The sequence below is a fragment of the Rhagoletis zephyria genome, unplaced genomic scaffold, assembly GCF_001687245.7.
Source record: "Rhagoletis zephyria isolate East Lansing unplaced genomic scaffold, Rhagoletis_zephyria_1.1 Rzeph_scaffold_00035, whole genome shotgun sequence".
Classification (NCBI taxonomy): Eukaryota; Metazoa; Arthropoda; class Insecta; order Diptera; family Tephritidae; genus Rhagoletis; species Rhagoletis zephyria.
Genome location: NW_016157119.1, coordinates 498,564 through 514,860, shown reverse-complemented (window position 1 = coordinate 514,860; position 16,297 = coordinate 498,564). Strand labels below are relative to the sequence as shown.

The 16,297-nt window shown below is 33.5% G+C and overlaps 1 protein-coding gene across 2 annotated transcripts in view; it reads right to left on the bottom strand.

Annotated features, from left to right (window-relative positions):
- Window positions 1-15,522, bottom strand: part of Diap1 (Death-associated inhibitor of apoptosis 1) — a 52,563-nt gene extending 37,041 nt beyond the window's left edge. The window contains exon 1 of one of the 2 annotated variants that reach the window (XM_017619030.1): window positions 15,261-15,522. The gene's annotated coding sequence lies outside the window, so the exon portion shown is untranslated. Of the gene's footprint in view, window positions 1-12,015; window positions 12,615-15,260 lie in introns of those variants that run through there. The other variant, XM_017619026.1, reaches the window with a different exon arrangement.
- Between the last annotated feature and the right edge of the window lie 775 nt (window positions 15,523-16,297).

Here is a 16,297-nt window from a genome sequence, read left to right as displayed (position 1 = left end):
TTTGAAAACTATATCCAAAATATTCCGGAAACATATTAAGATTTAAGTGAGCTGGGCCGAATTGAAAATACCTCCCAAAGTGGAGTTTTTTATGAATAAAAATAGTTTCTTAAAGGATTTTTTTTTAATCCCCAGATGACAAAACAGCTTATGCTTAAAAAATTTGCATAAAGATACTAAACAATCAATCAACGGAATCATAATTATTGTATTTTGATGCGGTTTTTTAACTAAATTTGGAATGACGCTCGTTCGTCTTACCTTTCTCTTTCATACTTTGAATGAGTTGATTTGCAAATAAATAAAAAGGGTGCATACCTTTCCAATGATACCTCGCAAGTCTAAATCGGTTAAGTTTTGGCTGAGTTATTCAAGTTTTTCTTGAACCAATCTTTGAAAAAGTTCAAAAACAGCATCAAAAATCTTATTATTATGATTCTGTAGAAACATTTTTTAAATATTTTTACGTAAAAGTATTAAGCTTAATTTTTTTTCATCTGAGGTGATTTTTCAAAAAATTCTTAAAAAAAAATACAATTTTTGTTCATAAAAAACTAAATTTTTGAAGGTATTTTCAAAACGGCGCAGCTCGCGAAAATCTTCATAAACTTCCGAAAAATTTTGGTGAAAGTCTTAAAATATATGTAATAGATTTTATAATTTCAGTGGAAAACCAGTACCGATTTTTTTTTTTTGCATGGGGAGTGATGCTGTCTAATGTGCATACATACATGTGTATGTACCTTGCACCCATTCAAAGGTCAAAATTACTATACGTTGCACTTTATTTTGAAATAAATCTACTCAGGATTGCCAACATCGAAACATTTTGGCGTTTTTTATATCACAGTGTTCGACAAGCGAGAATTGATTTAGTAACTTTGGACCTTCTGAAGGCTTTCGACACTGCAAGTCATGCTTTCGCTTCCACTGTGCTACTAGAGGACATCGAGTCATCTTTTTTCGAACCAGGTTTGAAGCGGTGAACGGTGAACTAAATAAATACTCAGGCTTAGGCCGAGGCCACGCAATGAGCGGCAAAACGGCGAGCGACTTAACACTTTCATATAGCTACAGCAATTTGAAAGCTCCGCTCAGCTCAAAACGTCTTATCTCGGCTCGGCTTCACTTTCTGTGTGAACGTACGCTAAGAGAGTACAGATGGTTCGACCAAACAATTCTATCCCAGACAGCTACTGGGAAGTGCTGCCACCAAATTGGTATGACAAAAAATGGTAGGTATAAGGAGGTGTGACACGTCCTAAGCTAAGGAAACTTTTCATACAGCTCACCTCTTAACGACACTTATACTAAGCTACTGGAAATTGGTGCTGGTGCATAAAGAAACTACCAACACCGCACTAGTAGTAGTTATGACAAGTTATAAATATTAAATATTATCGCTGATACAACAGATTAACTACTTGCCTAGCATGAAAACCTAGATGAGCAGTTAATTTTTCCATTGAATAGTTGCAGCAGAGTTTTCTTTGTTCTTCAATATAATAGAAAACCTATATATGTATATTTATGTAAGCTATGTACATATGTACAACTACTACTTACCGACTACTTCAAAGACATAAAGTAAGATTTTATACTACATATTGTATTTAACTAATAAAATATCCAAGCGCATGACTAAAACCTAAGCTGTCCAAGTAGACGGCCTTGCAAGGCCTTTCAAACTAATAAGTGAATGACCAGCGTGGTCAAGTGGCTTAGCTTGGATTTGCTGCAACTGCATAGCTTTAAAAAAAAAATTATATAGATACCAATAAATGTGCATACATATTGATATATACTATGCATGTGTGTGTAAATGCATATCTGAATTTTTGCATTGTAGAACATTTATTTATTGTGAAGTTGATCATGACTTCATCGCATGCTGAAACAAGACTGAGAGAATAAAGTACTCTCAACAACAATGTTTATGTGCATATGTATGTATGTACATTAGACCGTACGTACCACCTTACAAGCAAACAAAAAAGTACGCCGTGAGTCTTAAGTATTTTTGCAAGGCAAATTCGAAAAAAAAATATGTTTCTTTTGGCCGAACCTAGCGATCGCTTTTTTTACATTTTTCGGTGACATCAAGATTCTTCAATAAAATTTTATTTTGTTTAAATAGTTCTACTGGAATAATCAAAATACTTCCTTAACAAAAGTTAAATGATTTTTAACGAGCTTTAATTCACTGACATTAGGTTGGTACGTTACAGTGGCAGAAACTGGGATCTAGTGGGTAAGTACTAGGACGGAGTACTTGCGATCAATGAATTTCGGAACAAAAAAAAAATCACCTCCTCGTAACCAGAACATCGAAGTATAATACTTTAAGATCCGACTTTAAATGCCGAAGATATAACGAAAAATGTAAAATAGCCAACCCACCCTACGTTCGGTAAAAGAATTAAAAATTGTTTTCGAAATTGCCTTGCAAAACTACTTTATGTAGACTCAGTGGTGTATGGCGAACTTTTTTTCTGCTACGGTCTAATGTAGATATACATATATATGTATGTATCTAGCAGCATTGCTGTATCAGAAAAAAATGTTTCAAATTTCGATACGTTATTCTTGCGGCTAGAGCTTGATATTTGCACTATGTATTTATATAATTACTCATAGCTGGTTTCAGTAGCATAAGCGCTTTAAAATTTAAAACATTTATTTCTCATAACAGGTAAATGTGTAAATTTAGACTTATTGCATTCTCGTGTTAACTACTACTTTTATGCTGGTACTATTTTAATGCATGTTAGAGAAATAATAAACTAGTGGAGATTTATATATCTAATATGCAATATAATTTTTTAATACAGTCCAACATGGATATGCCAGAACTACAAAAAGGCGAAATGAACTTGCGTTCATATTTTGAAATGTTGTTGCTGACAGTCTCCCGCGTTTTATTTCATAAGAAATTCATACTTATATGAAAAAAAGTGCAAAAATCCGTCACCAAAAAAAAAAAATCTCAAAAATCAAAGCGATTTTTTAGCCGTTCGAAACTTGCACTTCATTAGACTAAAATTGTATGGGCTATAAATATAAAACTGCATACCCAAAAATTTTCTAAAAATTCTGAATAAAAAGTTGAAATTTTGATGAAAATTTTTTCAATTTTCCTAAACTTTGTATAAAGTTCGAAACTGTGATTTACACGTTTTTGGTTAAAGCTTAGACGATATTTAAAAAAAAAAATAAAAATTTAGCCTGAAAAATATTCCGAATATTAAAAAAACCAACACATGGTCATTGTTTGAGTCACTGTATATATGTATATTGGCCACCATGGCAGCTCTTCCTTTGGTTCTCAGTTTCTGAAAGGGCTCGACACTAACTAGGAAACTAAATTACACGAAACCAAAAGAACGTGCTCGCGCCAAAAACGAAATTGTTTGTACATAGAAATACAAGAAATACATTGAAAATATATTATACATACAAATTTAAGTACATATGTATATAGAAACATATGTATGTACATATCCTCGTACAAATGTGTGCAGTTGGTATTGTTTTCTTTTAATTATATTTCGAATTCTTTGTATCCTTAAGAGTACGTGCATTGAAGTGTGCCCGCCAGCAGCTGCATGTCAGCACAGCTGATGTTTAATCCCGCAGGACTCTTTTCAATTCGGTGGAAACGTAAAAGTCTAATAAAAGGAATGCGCCAGCTGCCGCCTGATGCCACGATCTTTCATTCTCATTTTTACGCACATAAATACATTTTTCATTTTTTTTTGTATATTCAAGGCATGTTTAATAGAGTGCCGCACGCAGTGCAAGGATATGTGCAGCATTTATGAACGAACAGCTGGAAGTGAAGAAAATTGATTGTTCGGCGCTTAAAACTAGAAACTAAAAGGAAACAATGCAAGGCATACAATTGCAGGCAAATTTATACAGGTATATTTTCAAAAATGGATCCATGCTTGTATAGTTTATTTATTTAATGCCATTTTATTATTATTCGAAAAATATATTTTTCCGAATTTCAAACTTTGTAGAAAAATTCAAGAAAATTTTACAACAAACTTTATATAAAAAAAATAGAAAAAACTAAGTATGCAGTTTTATAGCACATTAAATGCTAGCTTAGAAAGGGCAAGTCTCAAGTTGCTAAGAATTCGCGTTGATTTTTGATACTTTTTTGTTGCGGACCGTGTTATTTTCTTCCATACAAAAAAAATGTCGAACATACTTTGATTGCAAGAAAAAATTATTAATAATCAACGCGAATACTTAGCAACTTGAAACATGCATTTTCTTAAGCTTGAATTTAATGAGCTATAAAACTGCACACTTAGATTTTTTCTAAAAAATTTGTTGAAAAATTTTGTTTAATTTTTCTACAAACTCAGAAATTTGTTCGTAAAGCATGCACTATTTCGTAAAAAAGTTCATTAGAATTCGGTTCCTTGTTTGAAAATAAATTCAAATCTTGCATAAGCAGCAGTGTTGCAATTTTGGTACTTTTGGTGCCAGATTTAGCTCCTTATTTTTCTATTTAGCTCCGAAAATTGGGATTTAACTCCTAGCTCTTTTAAAAATTATGTAGCACTTTTTTAGCTCCAGAAAGTTTCAGTTGTATTTGGTAATATATTAAAATTAAAAATCTGTAATTCCATTCTACAAGTGTTGACGAAAATTCATTTGGCTTTGGTGATCTCAGGCTATTTTCGATACCGTACGCAACGCGGGATCCCGCGGGTGCCCAAAATAGCCCAGAACTCATTCCCGTACTCTACAAAATGGGTAATAGAGAGCGAAAATTGGAGCGTATTGGATCGTAAGTGTCTTCTTCTTCCTGTCCGAAACAGCCCGGACTTTTTCTCCGGGTAAAAATGGATAAAGCGTCAAAGTGCATATCAGCTGTTTTGTGTTTATACCGGGCAGTAATTTGAGCTCCGATAAGCTCAGACGGTGTATTCTCTCTCAAGCGGCCACGGTAGAAAAAGAAAGCCAAAACTTAAGCGTTTATAAAATTACAAATTTCGAAATGCAGTGGAAAAACATACATTTGTATTCACAGGGAAATACAAACTCCACCATAAATTCTTGGATGTAGGTTAAAGAATTCAAAAATGAATTAGAAGAAAATCCTTTATCTGAATGCGCGGATTTTGTTTTTACCTTACTAATTTTACCGTAAGGAGAGAAGCAAAAAAAAAAAACTTTTCAGAAAAATTTTGCGAACAAATGATTCGTAACCCAAGTTTTTATGGTCAATTAAAATATCTTAAATTGCAGATTTTAACAGTTTGCCCAGTATTTTTAGTGCATCGTCTAGTTTATATAAGTATGTACATACATATAAGTGTTATAAGTATCTTAGCAATGAATTCGAAATATATGAACCTTATTTTGGTTAAAAGTTGCTTTCAGCACTTAAATTTATAAAATTCGTTATTTTTATTAAAATTGTGGAAAATGTAAAAGCAAACTTTACATCAATAACTGCTCAACTTCTACTAGTTTATTTAGCTTTTTAGCTTTTTTTCGACCGATTTAGCTTCAAACGTAAGTTTTTCTGGCAACACTGATAAGCGACCGGAGCGATTAGCAACCACAGCGACCTCTTGCGGAGAAAATATACCTTACTCGTTGGAGATCAAGCAAAGACAAGAACCAAAACCGAACGTGAACTAGCGAATAAACGGATATCGCCAAACCAGAGAACGTATATATATACGTTCTCTGCTTCAAACGCGTATTTTTTTATGCACGCAAATTATTAAGAGTAAATATCTGATCCAAGTATGCAATTTTATATGAAAATTTATATGTACATACATATGTATGTATGTATATACTTAATAGAATTTTAAATTCTTGTATCATATCCATCATCTGCTTTTTCAGTAAAAAACAAAAAATTATTTGTAGCAGAAAAATTTTAAGTTATCTTCAAACAAGCATTATTAGCAAAACGTTGAGATTAATTATGATTGAAAAGGCGAAAAGGAGAATTAGCATCAACATTTTAATTTTGACTACATGTACCAATGGGAAACATCTTTAAAAAAAATTCCGAACATATGTACATACATACATATATTTGTATTTAGTACATGCATACAAACACATAATGCATAAATTATAAACTAAAATATTGTACATATTGCACTTTATCTACGGTGAGATCACCCCTTTTTGAGTGAATACTAACTACCGAAAACCCACGCTCAAGTCAAAGCAGTTGCATTGTTTATCTCAATTGAAAATTTCCCCACGCCATGAACTAAAAAATATGCATCCAGGTGCATACTAACATTTCTAAGCGAATGTTTGTTTGTATGTACAGTATCGGTCATATCTATAGCACGCCATTTCGAAGTGATATTGTGTGCAACTTATGTTTATTTGTTTATTTTTGAGAATTTTCAATTAAAATACAGTTCTTTATCTAACAAACCCCATATAAACCCAAGTTTAACAATTTGTAGAAAACTTCAAAAAAGTGCAACAAATTTTCACCTAAGTTTCAAACTTTTTTCTCGGAAGTGTTAGAATTTTTTTGAGTACACAGTTTTTTAGTCCCTTCAATTTTAGTCTGATAATGTGCAAGTTTCAAGTGGCTAAAAGTTACCGTTGATTTTTTAGAATTTTTTTCGCCAAAGGTGTTGCGGTTTTCATCCATATACAAATAAATTGAGTTTATCAATTATATGGAAGCCAATGCGACAAAAAAAATTCTAAAAAATTAGCGGTAATTCGTAGCCACTTGAAATTTGCACATTATCAGACTAAAATTACAGGGGCTAAAAAAACTGTGTACTCAAAAAAATTCTAACACTTCCGAGAAAAAAGTTTGAAACTTAGGTGAAAATTTGTTGCACTTTTTTGAAGTTTTCTACCAATTCTTAAACTTGGGTTTATATAGGGTTTGTTAGAGAAAGAACTTTATTTTAATTGAAAATTCTTAAAAATAAATAAATAAACATAAGTTGCACACAATATCACTTTGAAATGGCGTGCTATAGATATGACCGATACTGTATGTCTAGTATATGTTTGTATGTATGCATCTATTTTGCAAGTGCACAAAAATACGCTGAGAAAAAGCATAACGGCTTGATGGAGTTACTTTTGCCCACATATTATTTATTTAATAAAGCATACAAAATATATTTTGTATATGGTAAAGAGAGAAAGCGAAATTGCATGCCATTGCCTAATACAAGGCCAGTACTAGAGAAGGCAATAAGATAGCAGAATGTGGGCGAAGAGTGTTTTGGATTTATTCTTCTTTCAAGATACATTCCTCAGATATGTCTTGAAAATTACTAACTATTTAGGCCATAGCAGACTTGGCCACGACAGTCGGGTTTACGTAACCGGAACGACCCAGATTTATATCTGGCCAAGGACTGTCACTCCAGCAACACCCCCCAAAAACTCTTTGGGGAATTTGTATGCTGTTACAACAACAACAACAGAAACAGCTGAAATCATTATTTTTTCCCCTGGGATCTGGTTTTAAATCAATAATAATCTGATGGTGATTAAGCGGAACTATAGGAAACGTGTTTTTATGTTTTTCTTAAAAGTGTTCGTATTATTCTGAGTCAAAAACACATAGCTGTCATATTTCCAGAGGACTATAAAATTATGTAGGTGCTGCACTTTTCTTATGCCGCTGCATAGATTCCTGCTTCGAACCATGTTCTTAAAAATTAACACAATTTTCATCTACGGTAGCTATCCGGATCCGCTATACAGATTCAAAAACACGAGTTTAGACTTTCTATTGCTTCTGGAGTAGTGAGATTCTTGGCACCCATTTTACGCTGACCTGAGATAAAACAAAATGATCATGAACTTAATCAAAATTTGGAAGATGATAAAGAAATACGAAATAATATAAATATGACTCTTTTGAAAGAGTCTATATTTTTACAGTGTACTTACGTACATATGTATGAATATATATAAGTATATTTACATAGTAAATTTCACTGCATTTAAAAGCGTGTTGACATTGACATGCTGTTAATATAAAATTGCAGTACACAATTTTCAGAGAAGGGATTATACTAGAACAGAGAGCTTACCATAAAAATTATACAATTAACAGCATTTCATAGAAAGGTCCTAACTAATTTCTTTTGAAATTCGGTTCTGCACAAAAGTCGGTTGATTACTCACTAAAAAATTAATGGAATTTAAAATCAACTACTGTATGAACAAAATAGTTTGTGTGCTTATTAAAAGTACCCAGTACGGCATAGCTCAACTAATTACCTCAGAAAAATTAATTTATTTCTGCTTGCAGCCTCCTTGAGATAAACCAAATGCTTACACTTTTGATACCTTTGCAAATACATACTTGAATATTAGTTGAAAAATCACCTAACTTTGGGCAATTAACTATTTCAGCATTTAGTACTAAGCAATTTTAAATTGGTTGAAAAGACGTCTTCAAAAGAAACATACTGACTTTGAAGTGTTTTAAGCAAATGCATTTTAAAGTAGTTGAAATTAAATACGGAGTCGGATGAATGGCTTGTTGCTTGTACACAATTAAACTGAACATTTGAAAGCATATTTAAATATCTGGCTGTAGCTGAGCGTGCAGAGATGCCTGCTGTTACTTGTTAGCTTCCAGAAGGTCCGGGTTCGAATCCCAAGAGAGACAACATGTGAAAATGATGATAATATTTCTTTTGTATCTTCGAAATATGAAAAAGCATCTGTGAAGTGCAGAACGAAAGCGTATTCAAACGCAACATACTGACTTTGAAGTGCTTTAAGCCAAATGCATTTTAAAGTAGTTGAAATCAAATACAGAGTAGGATAATTGACTGCTTCCTAGGACATCGCCATGTTAAAGTAAACACTTCGTTCCAAGGAAGAAAATCAGATCTTCAATTAGTTTTGGTGGATAAAAAACTGTTTGAACATCAAGATATAAACTAGTTTCTTTCCGTACTGGGCGGTGTAATAAAAAAATTCCAACCAAAGAACTTTAGTTTTTATAAAGTTATATTACTGCTCTCTTAAGAAACAAAAATGTTAGAAAGGGCCTTTCTAGCCGTATTTATTAAAAAGGTTTTTTGAATAGTTTTTTGCTGATCTTAGCTACTTTTCATTATTGATACCTTGCTTCAAAAATGTTAAAAATTTGGTGACATCACTCGGCTAGCTAGTTCTGGCAGGGTACATTCATAATAATTAAATTAAGTTTTGCTGGCATTTTTACGGTACTGAATTATGAACGAGCACGTGGTATAGCGTATTTGCATATTACTTCGCTTAAATTATTGGAATATTTAGAGAAAATGCGTATGTATGAAACTGACCTAGGGGTGAAAAATTAGTTCTTCAAAGTATGCAGGGGCATATTTCCACATGTACATATGTATGTATGTATGTATGTACATATTCAGTTATGTGAGCATTGTTAATCACCGAAAAAATACTTTAGAGTTTATATTATAGGCTAACTAGAGCTACATATGTATATACGTATATGTATATTTATGAATTTTGTAAGCTTTCAAATCATACAAACTAAATTGACCCCCCATAGCTTGTCATGCATATACACATGTTTTGTGTTATATTTCTAAAAACTATTTTAGATTTGCAATTTTTATTTACAATTACACAACTGACCGAAATAATTGCAATTTATTTAGGACGATGAGTAACTCAATTTCTATTAAAAGGAAGCTGCAATTAGGCAGTGCATGCACTTATGCACATATATGTACATATATACACACAAACAATTGAAAATGAATCAATGCGAAAATTTCGCAATTGGAAAAACGAATGGAAATTTTTCATATACATACATACACACATGTAAGTACATACATACATTACATATGCAAATTTTCCTTCGTCCTTTCGAAAATTCAACCATAATGGGTATTGTACTTGTATTTTTCAGCAGGTGCTGAAACAGATATAAAAAATTTGACTTGATTTCCAATAACAAGGCGTTAAATTTGTGAGAAATAAATAACGGGAACACCATCTTAGACGTAGAACCTCCCCACCTAGGCGCAGAAAGAAGGCATCTCTCTGAGCTGAAGTGCTAGAAACAGGATACCATGCGTCAACCACTGGACCCCACGTTGTGCCAGCATTCAATTAACGACATTCAACGGGAGACTATCATCACTTTTACCAGCTCTCATCCAGTGAATACCATCATCAACCACTATCCATTGAGGGGAGAGCATTAGTGTACATAAATGGTTATATCAGTGAAAAAATTGCTTTCGTTTTATATAAGCTGACTCGGACATGTCAGGCATCTGCTGATGAAATCCAATGCTGTATTTCCACTGGGCATTAAATGAAAAAAAAAATTCATGACTTATGCCGAGTTTCCACTAGGCATTGAAATGCAACAAATGTTTGCCATTTAAAAAAATGTCATGTGGAAATGAGCTTAATGACTATTTTTTTTAACGTAATGACACGATTATTTTTTAATGCCTTACTCTGTCATTTGTGTTTTTTTGCCATTTAATGCCTAGTGGAAATCCATTATATCGAATTTCCACTAGACATTTGAATGACGAAAAGGTTTTGCCATTTAATTCATTTAATGTCGAATACGGAAATATGGCATAAGTTGGGTATTAAAAAAAATACGTCATTACTTTTATAAAAATAGTCATTAAGTTTGTTTCCATGTGCGATTTTTTAAATCGCACAAATTTTTTGTAATTTCAATGCCTAGTGGAAATCTGTCATAAGACTTTATGTGAACGATATTCACCGTTCGATGAAAATCGTAATTGTGGTTCAATCCACACCCAGCTTCGGTTGGTTTGTTGGACTCGCTTTACACTGCCAGTTTTATCCTACCCAAAATTGTCACAGACACGACTGAACATCTACTATACGCATACTTCCAGGTAAAGGAACTTGACTTCGTCATCCAAAATCTAATTGAGATTGATGACAACCAGTAATCAAAAAACGGGCTAATTGTGGAAAATTTTACTTTTTTCTTTCTAAGGAATGCAGTCAATCTCAATTAAGTTCCCAAGCATTGCGAATTGCGTTAAATCAAAGAACCGTTCATTTTTCCCAAAACCTTTGGGGAATTGAAATAACATCCTCCCAATATGCATACACATACAGATAAAAAGGATAAGGAATAAAGCACTTGACGCTGTGAGAAAATCAAACGACTATTTTAATATTTGCCTGCCGATTGTTTTTCTCACATTTTTCCCCATTTTCCCACGCCTGCAAACAAATGCTAAAAGCCTAGCCATTACAGCGGACATTGTACTACGGCATGTGAAAGAATCCTGCGGGACGCTCTCACAGTCAAACGTACACACAAGACGCAAGGCAAACGTATGCTTGTATGTGTTATTGCACAGGAGCATGGGAAAATGTAGAAAATGTGAATGAACTCACAAACGTGATTATCAGCATGCGCTCCCGGCACTCTAGCCATAGGGCGACCACCACCGCACATGCATACAATGCTGCTGGGCAGGATAATTGTATGTACATGTGTATTGTATGTATGTAGTTGCAGTTTGTGAAGAGTGAGAGCCAACGAGATGAGTGGATGAGTCTCGCACATTGAATGCCATGGAAGTCAGGCCATCTTTTTTAGTGTTGCGCAGTGAGTATCTAGTATCCTGCAATCGGATGCTTTGCCGTTGTCCTAGTGTTTATTGTTGTTTTTCTATTACTCGTACTATTGCTACTACTAGTAGTATTGTATATTTCATGCGTACTCGAAACTTCCGTTCCACCAGCAACAACAATGCAAGGCGATAAAAGCGAGTTCCGTTCGGTGAGTGAAATGCAACTCAGCGACGAGTTTGTTGAAAAGGACGAGAAGGATATGTATGAAGAATGAGTGCATCAAAAGCATAACGATATGACGAACTAAGCCGAGCGATTTCTAAATATTTCATAACTTCCTCATTTTTAGCTTCCAGCGGGTATGAGTCAAAGAACTTTGTTGGAAGTGTAGCATAATTGTAGACATCAAAAAAAAAAAATAGAACTTACCATTTTGTTGATGTATGTATGTATGTAGATATGATGAAGAATTGAAGAATGATTTTAGAAAAGCTCGTAAAATGCAGTCTGCAGCTGGTTAAAATAATGTGGGCGTGTATTATATATATTTTTTTTTTGCCAATACTTTTTAATTAGTTGACACTCACTAAACGTTTTATGTTTTTTTTTAAGTGCGTAAATACAATTCTGAGACGCAAAACTGGGTTTTTGGTAAACAATCTTTAGAGCCGCGAATCTTTATATGAACGTACTACATAAGTTTGTTATTTTATGATTTTTTTAAATGTTTCGGTACTTTTCAACGTTCGATAGCGAAGTTTTAACAAAAAATACACTCGTTTTTTTGTATTATACGCTGTTATTTGCACTCATTTTCGTTTGTTCACTTATCTGTCGACACAGCGAAACCCTTTCCGATTATTTCACTGATAAACAGTCGTTAAATATACCGTTTACTAATTAATAGAACGTTTTTTATGTTTACTGTTTCTATTGCAAAATAGAAAAAGTCACTTAATTTCACGGCGTTCCGCAACCTTTGCTAGTTGCAACCTGCTGGCCTCAACATCCAATCGTATCTATGCCGCTTTTAGTAGGTTTTGTAGTTTTTATTATACATGTGTTCTTATTTGAATGGGTTTGAGCAGCCGACTAGAACGTATGTACATGCGTATATATAAATATATATACATACATATGTACCTGTATGCATATGTACATATATCAGATATTAAGTAACAAAAATCAGAGGGGTGGTTGTGTCATTGGTAATAGTATGGAGTGGCAAAAGTGGCGATTTTAGAGATGGTGGCTCACTGCCTACAATTGAGTATTCATGATGAGCGCATTTAAATGTGCGAACTATAAACTATTTTACTTATATAATGTATGTATGGATGGATGTATGTTTGCTATGTACCTCCAATTAGTATACATTTTGAATTTGCATTAAACGAGAGCAGTCCAGAGCTTTTTCGCTTTGCACGCGTGCCGGTTCGCTGATTCTTGTTTTTATTTATTTCGAAATTCACTGCTGTACTGTCTTTTACACCCAAAGAATGTACCCACTTTCTCATCTACGAACATTGGCAATTTTCTTTTTTTGTCAGTTCTCATTTCCGAGGGAAACTAGAATTGCCAATAGGCACACAATCATTATTGCGTTGCCCAAATAAATTTTCTTTATATTTTGCAACTTATTATAAGAAAGAACTTCATTATTTTTAAGGATTTTCCCACTATAAATAAAAAGAAGTACCGCTTATAAAAGTGCCGGAGTATTTATTACACCGTGCGACAAAAACAAAAAAATTCGAAACACGAAGTAATCAATATACATACGAAACTGTGGGCCAAATATAGTAAAACTGCGCTTTTAGTTTTTCATTCTGACATCAAGATGTTTTTTATAAGGACTTTGTAGTATCAAAGATATGATTAATTTCAAAAATTATTTCAAAAATTCAGTGCAATATAGAATAAAAATATGGGTACGAAATGGAAGAGAATGTTCTGCTAAATTAAAAAATAAAATTTTTTGGTTAGCAAGGGTGAATAGGTATTAGTTAGAAGGATGAATTTCGAAGATATAGTCATAATTTTTTCAAAAATATCTATCACAAAAATTCCAGGATATTCAAGGATACCAACAAAAATTTTAACCTGCTTTAATTCTACAGAATTTTTTCTTTAATTTGATACCCATACCGGGGTTCTACATTGCACTGAACTTTTTTTACCTTCCTTTTATTAGCTCGGGATGTAACTATGTAATATTGATGCGCCTAAAAGATGCAGCAATTTCTATTCTCAACTTACATACATAGGTGATGACAGTACGAATGGCAATTATAATAGGGAGGTTTTAGTTTTTTAAACTATAATTTAATTATTTTTAATTTGTCTGAAGAAATCATATTTTTCAAACTTCAAAGTTCTTTTCAAACTTCAATGTACTTTAAAAAAATCCTAACATCAGAGAGAAAAACTATAAATGCGAATATACCTATTGATTTTTTTGTGTGTAAAATTTACTGTCGCACGGTGTTACAAGTACTTTCTATGCTGTTTAAATTGATCTCCCTAGGCTCTACACATGAAATGTGTAAGAGCTCAGGTACATATTTACCTCGTCTGCAAATGTCAGTTATAGGAGTTAAAAATCAGATGCTGGTGAAGCTGATGCCACAGACAGCTGTTGTTCCCTTACTAGAAGAGGAACTTTACAGGTATGAGGAATATAATTTTGTGTGAGGTTGGAAGGGCAAGATTTTTTGGAAGTAACGAAAACGCCATTAGTCGGGTCTGCGTAACCGGAACGACCCAGATTCGTATCTCTTCGAAGACTGCCCTCAAGCATATTTTCCCAAAAAAAATTTCGGAGATATGTATGCTGATACAGCATCAACAACATTCATGCTTACAGGACAATCCAAACTCAGAAGCCATCTACATAAGTTACAGATGCTGTTAAATGATCATTATCACTTTAGCAACTCAGCTAACGAGACACGATTGCACCTATTCCCTGAAAGAGTATAGGCTCATTATGGCCAAAGTCTGGGTAAATGTGTCAGATGAGAAATGTCAATAAACCGCAAGTTTTGTTGCAACAACAAGTACAATAAAAATATTTATAGCTTTTTTAGATGAAAAAATATTTACAATTTTGTGCGATCTTTTAATTGTCGTCAAATACGTGAAATCAATTAATCGGTCGTCAGTTTAGACTATGAAATAAACTTTTTATAAAATAAATATGTATGTATGTAAGTAACCCAGAAAAGAATTTAGATGGGCCTTCTTAAAGTCATTTTAAAAGGCCTACCCAAGAAGTGCTGAAAAGGGGGCTTCCTAGCATGCCTTCTATTTACAATTGACACGAATGTGTTAGTTATATTGTTATGCATTATTTGATAATATCATATTATGAACCTTAAATAAATACCTCAAAGGAGTATGATAGTTATGAATTAAGGAAGCAGCTTTATAAAAACTACTCTAAAAGGCCTTCTGAAATACGTCCTACAAAATACCTTCTAGAAGTCCTTTTATTTGTAGTGAAAGCAGAAAGTCTTCAAGTGTCACTACATACAAAAAAGAAAGGAATGCAGATTGGAAGGCCTCTTGACTCTCAAGAAGGCGTTTCGGAAGAGCTTTTAGCTCCTGAAATGACCTCCTGTATGTATGCATGTAAGTATTTCCATATATTAGAACTATTATCTAGCGCCTACCTTATTTGTTACGATTTCCCAATTTGATTGATCGGTGTTTCCAAATTCTTTTTATTAATATTTTCTGTCAGAAGTCTTATCTTTAAATGCCTTTCAATTAATTCTGCGGGACAGTCAATATAATCTATCCCGAAAATATTAATCGCGGGTAGATACGTTTTTTGCAAGTTCTCCAATTTTTCTTTTCTTTCAATTTTATTGCAATCCTTTGAAAATTCCAATGCACCTCGGGGGGTCAGTGGCACCCAGTTATCACGTGAACTAATTGGATTCCACAGCACAACTTCACCAACAACTTCACAATAAAGGCCAATTTTTAATTCCACATCCCAAGTGACAAATTTGAAAAGCCGTAAACATGCTGAGCCCTCAGGCAAGGTATACTTCCTGTGGATTATAAAAAATATAGAAGTAAAGCTAATTTAGCAGAGCAAAATTTATTAAAAACCTTGGTAAATATGGCAGTTTAATGTTTTCCAATATAAGGTATCCGTCCTGGTGGTGGCTCAGCTTGCCGATTACTGTGCAACGTCCTTGATGAAGTCGTGAAAAGTTTCGTTCCAGCGCCAGTTCCTCCACCAAAAGAAACTTGTTATAAAAGCAGTATTCAGGTAATTCTAAAATGTCAGCTGTTTCACTTAATTCACTTTTCTCCCCTTCATAACCATCAAGCATTATAATTAATAATTCCACGCATTCATTTAGTAAAGTTCTCCTAAAATTTATATTTTACAAACAGAAATAAATAACACCAAATGCCATAAACAGAGATTGCAGCGATTAATCATTTGATTAAATTAATCGATTATTTTCGTTCAATTTAAGATTAGGGTGTGTATCATGAACAAACGACTCAAGATTTTAGTCAAGAGATTTGACCAAGCAAGAAAAAAGCTGAGAATAGTTGCAACTAGGAAAATACATAAGAACTGTTAACCTGGCATCGTAAGGGCTAAACGAAAGTTCCTGGCCAGAAAAGGAACCTGTGATAAGGAAGTTGTAGCATGCGTCATCACGCAAGCGAGAAAACGGCCGGT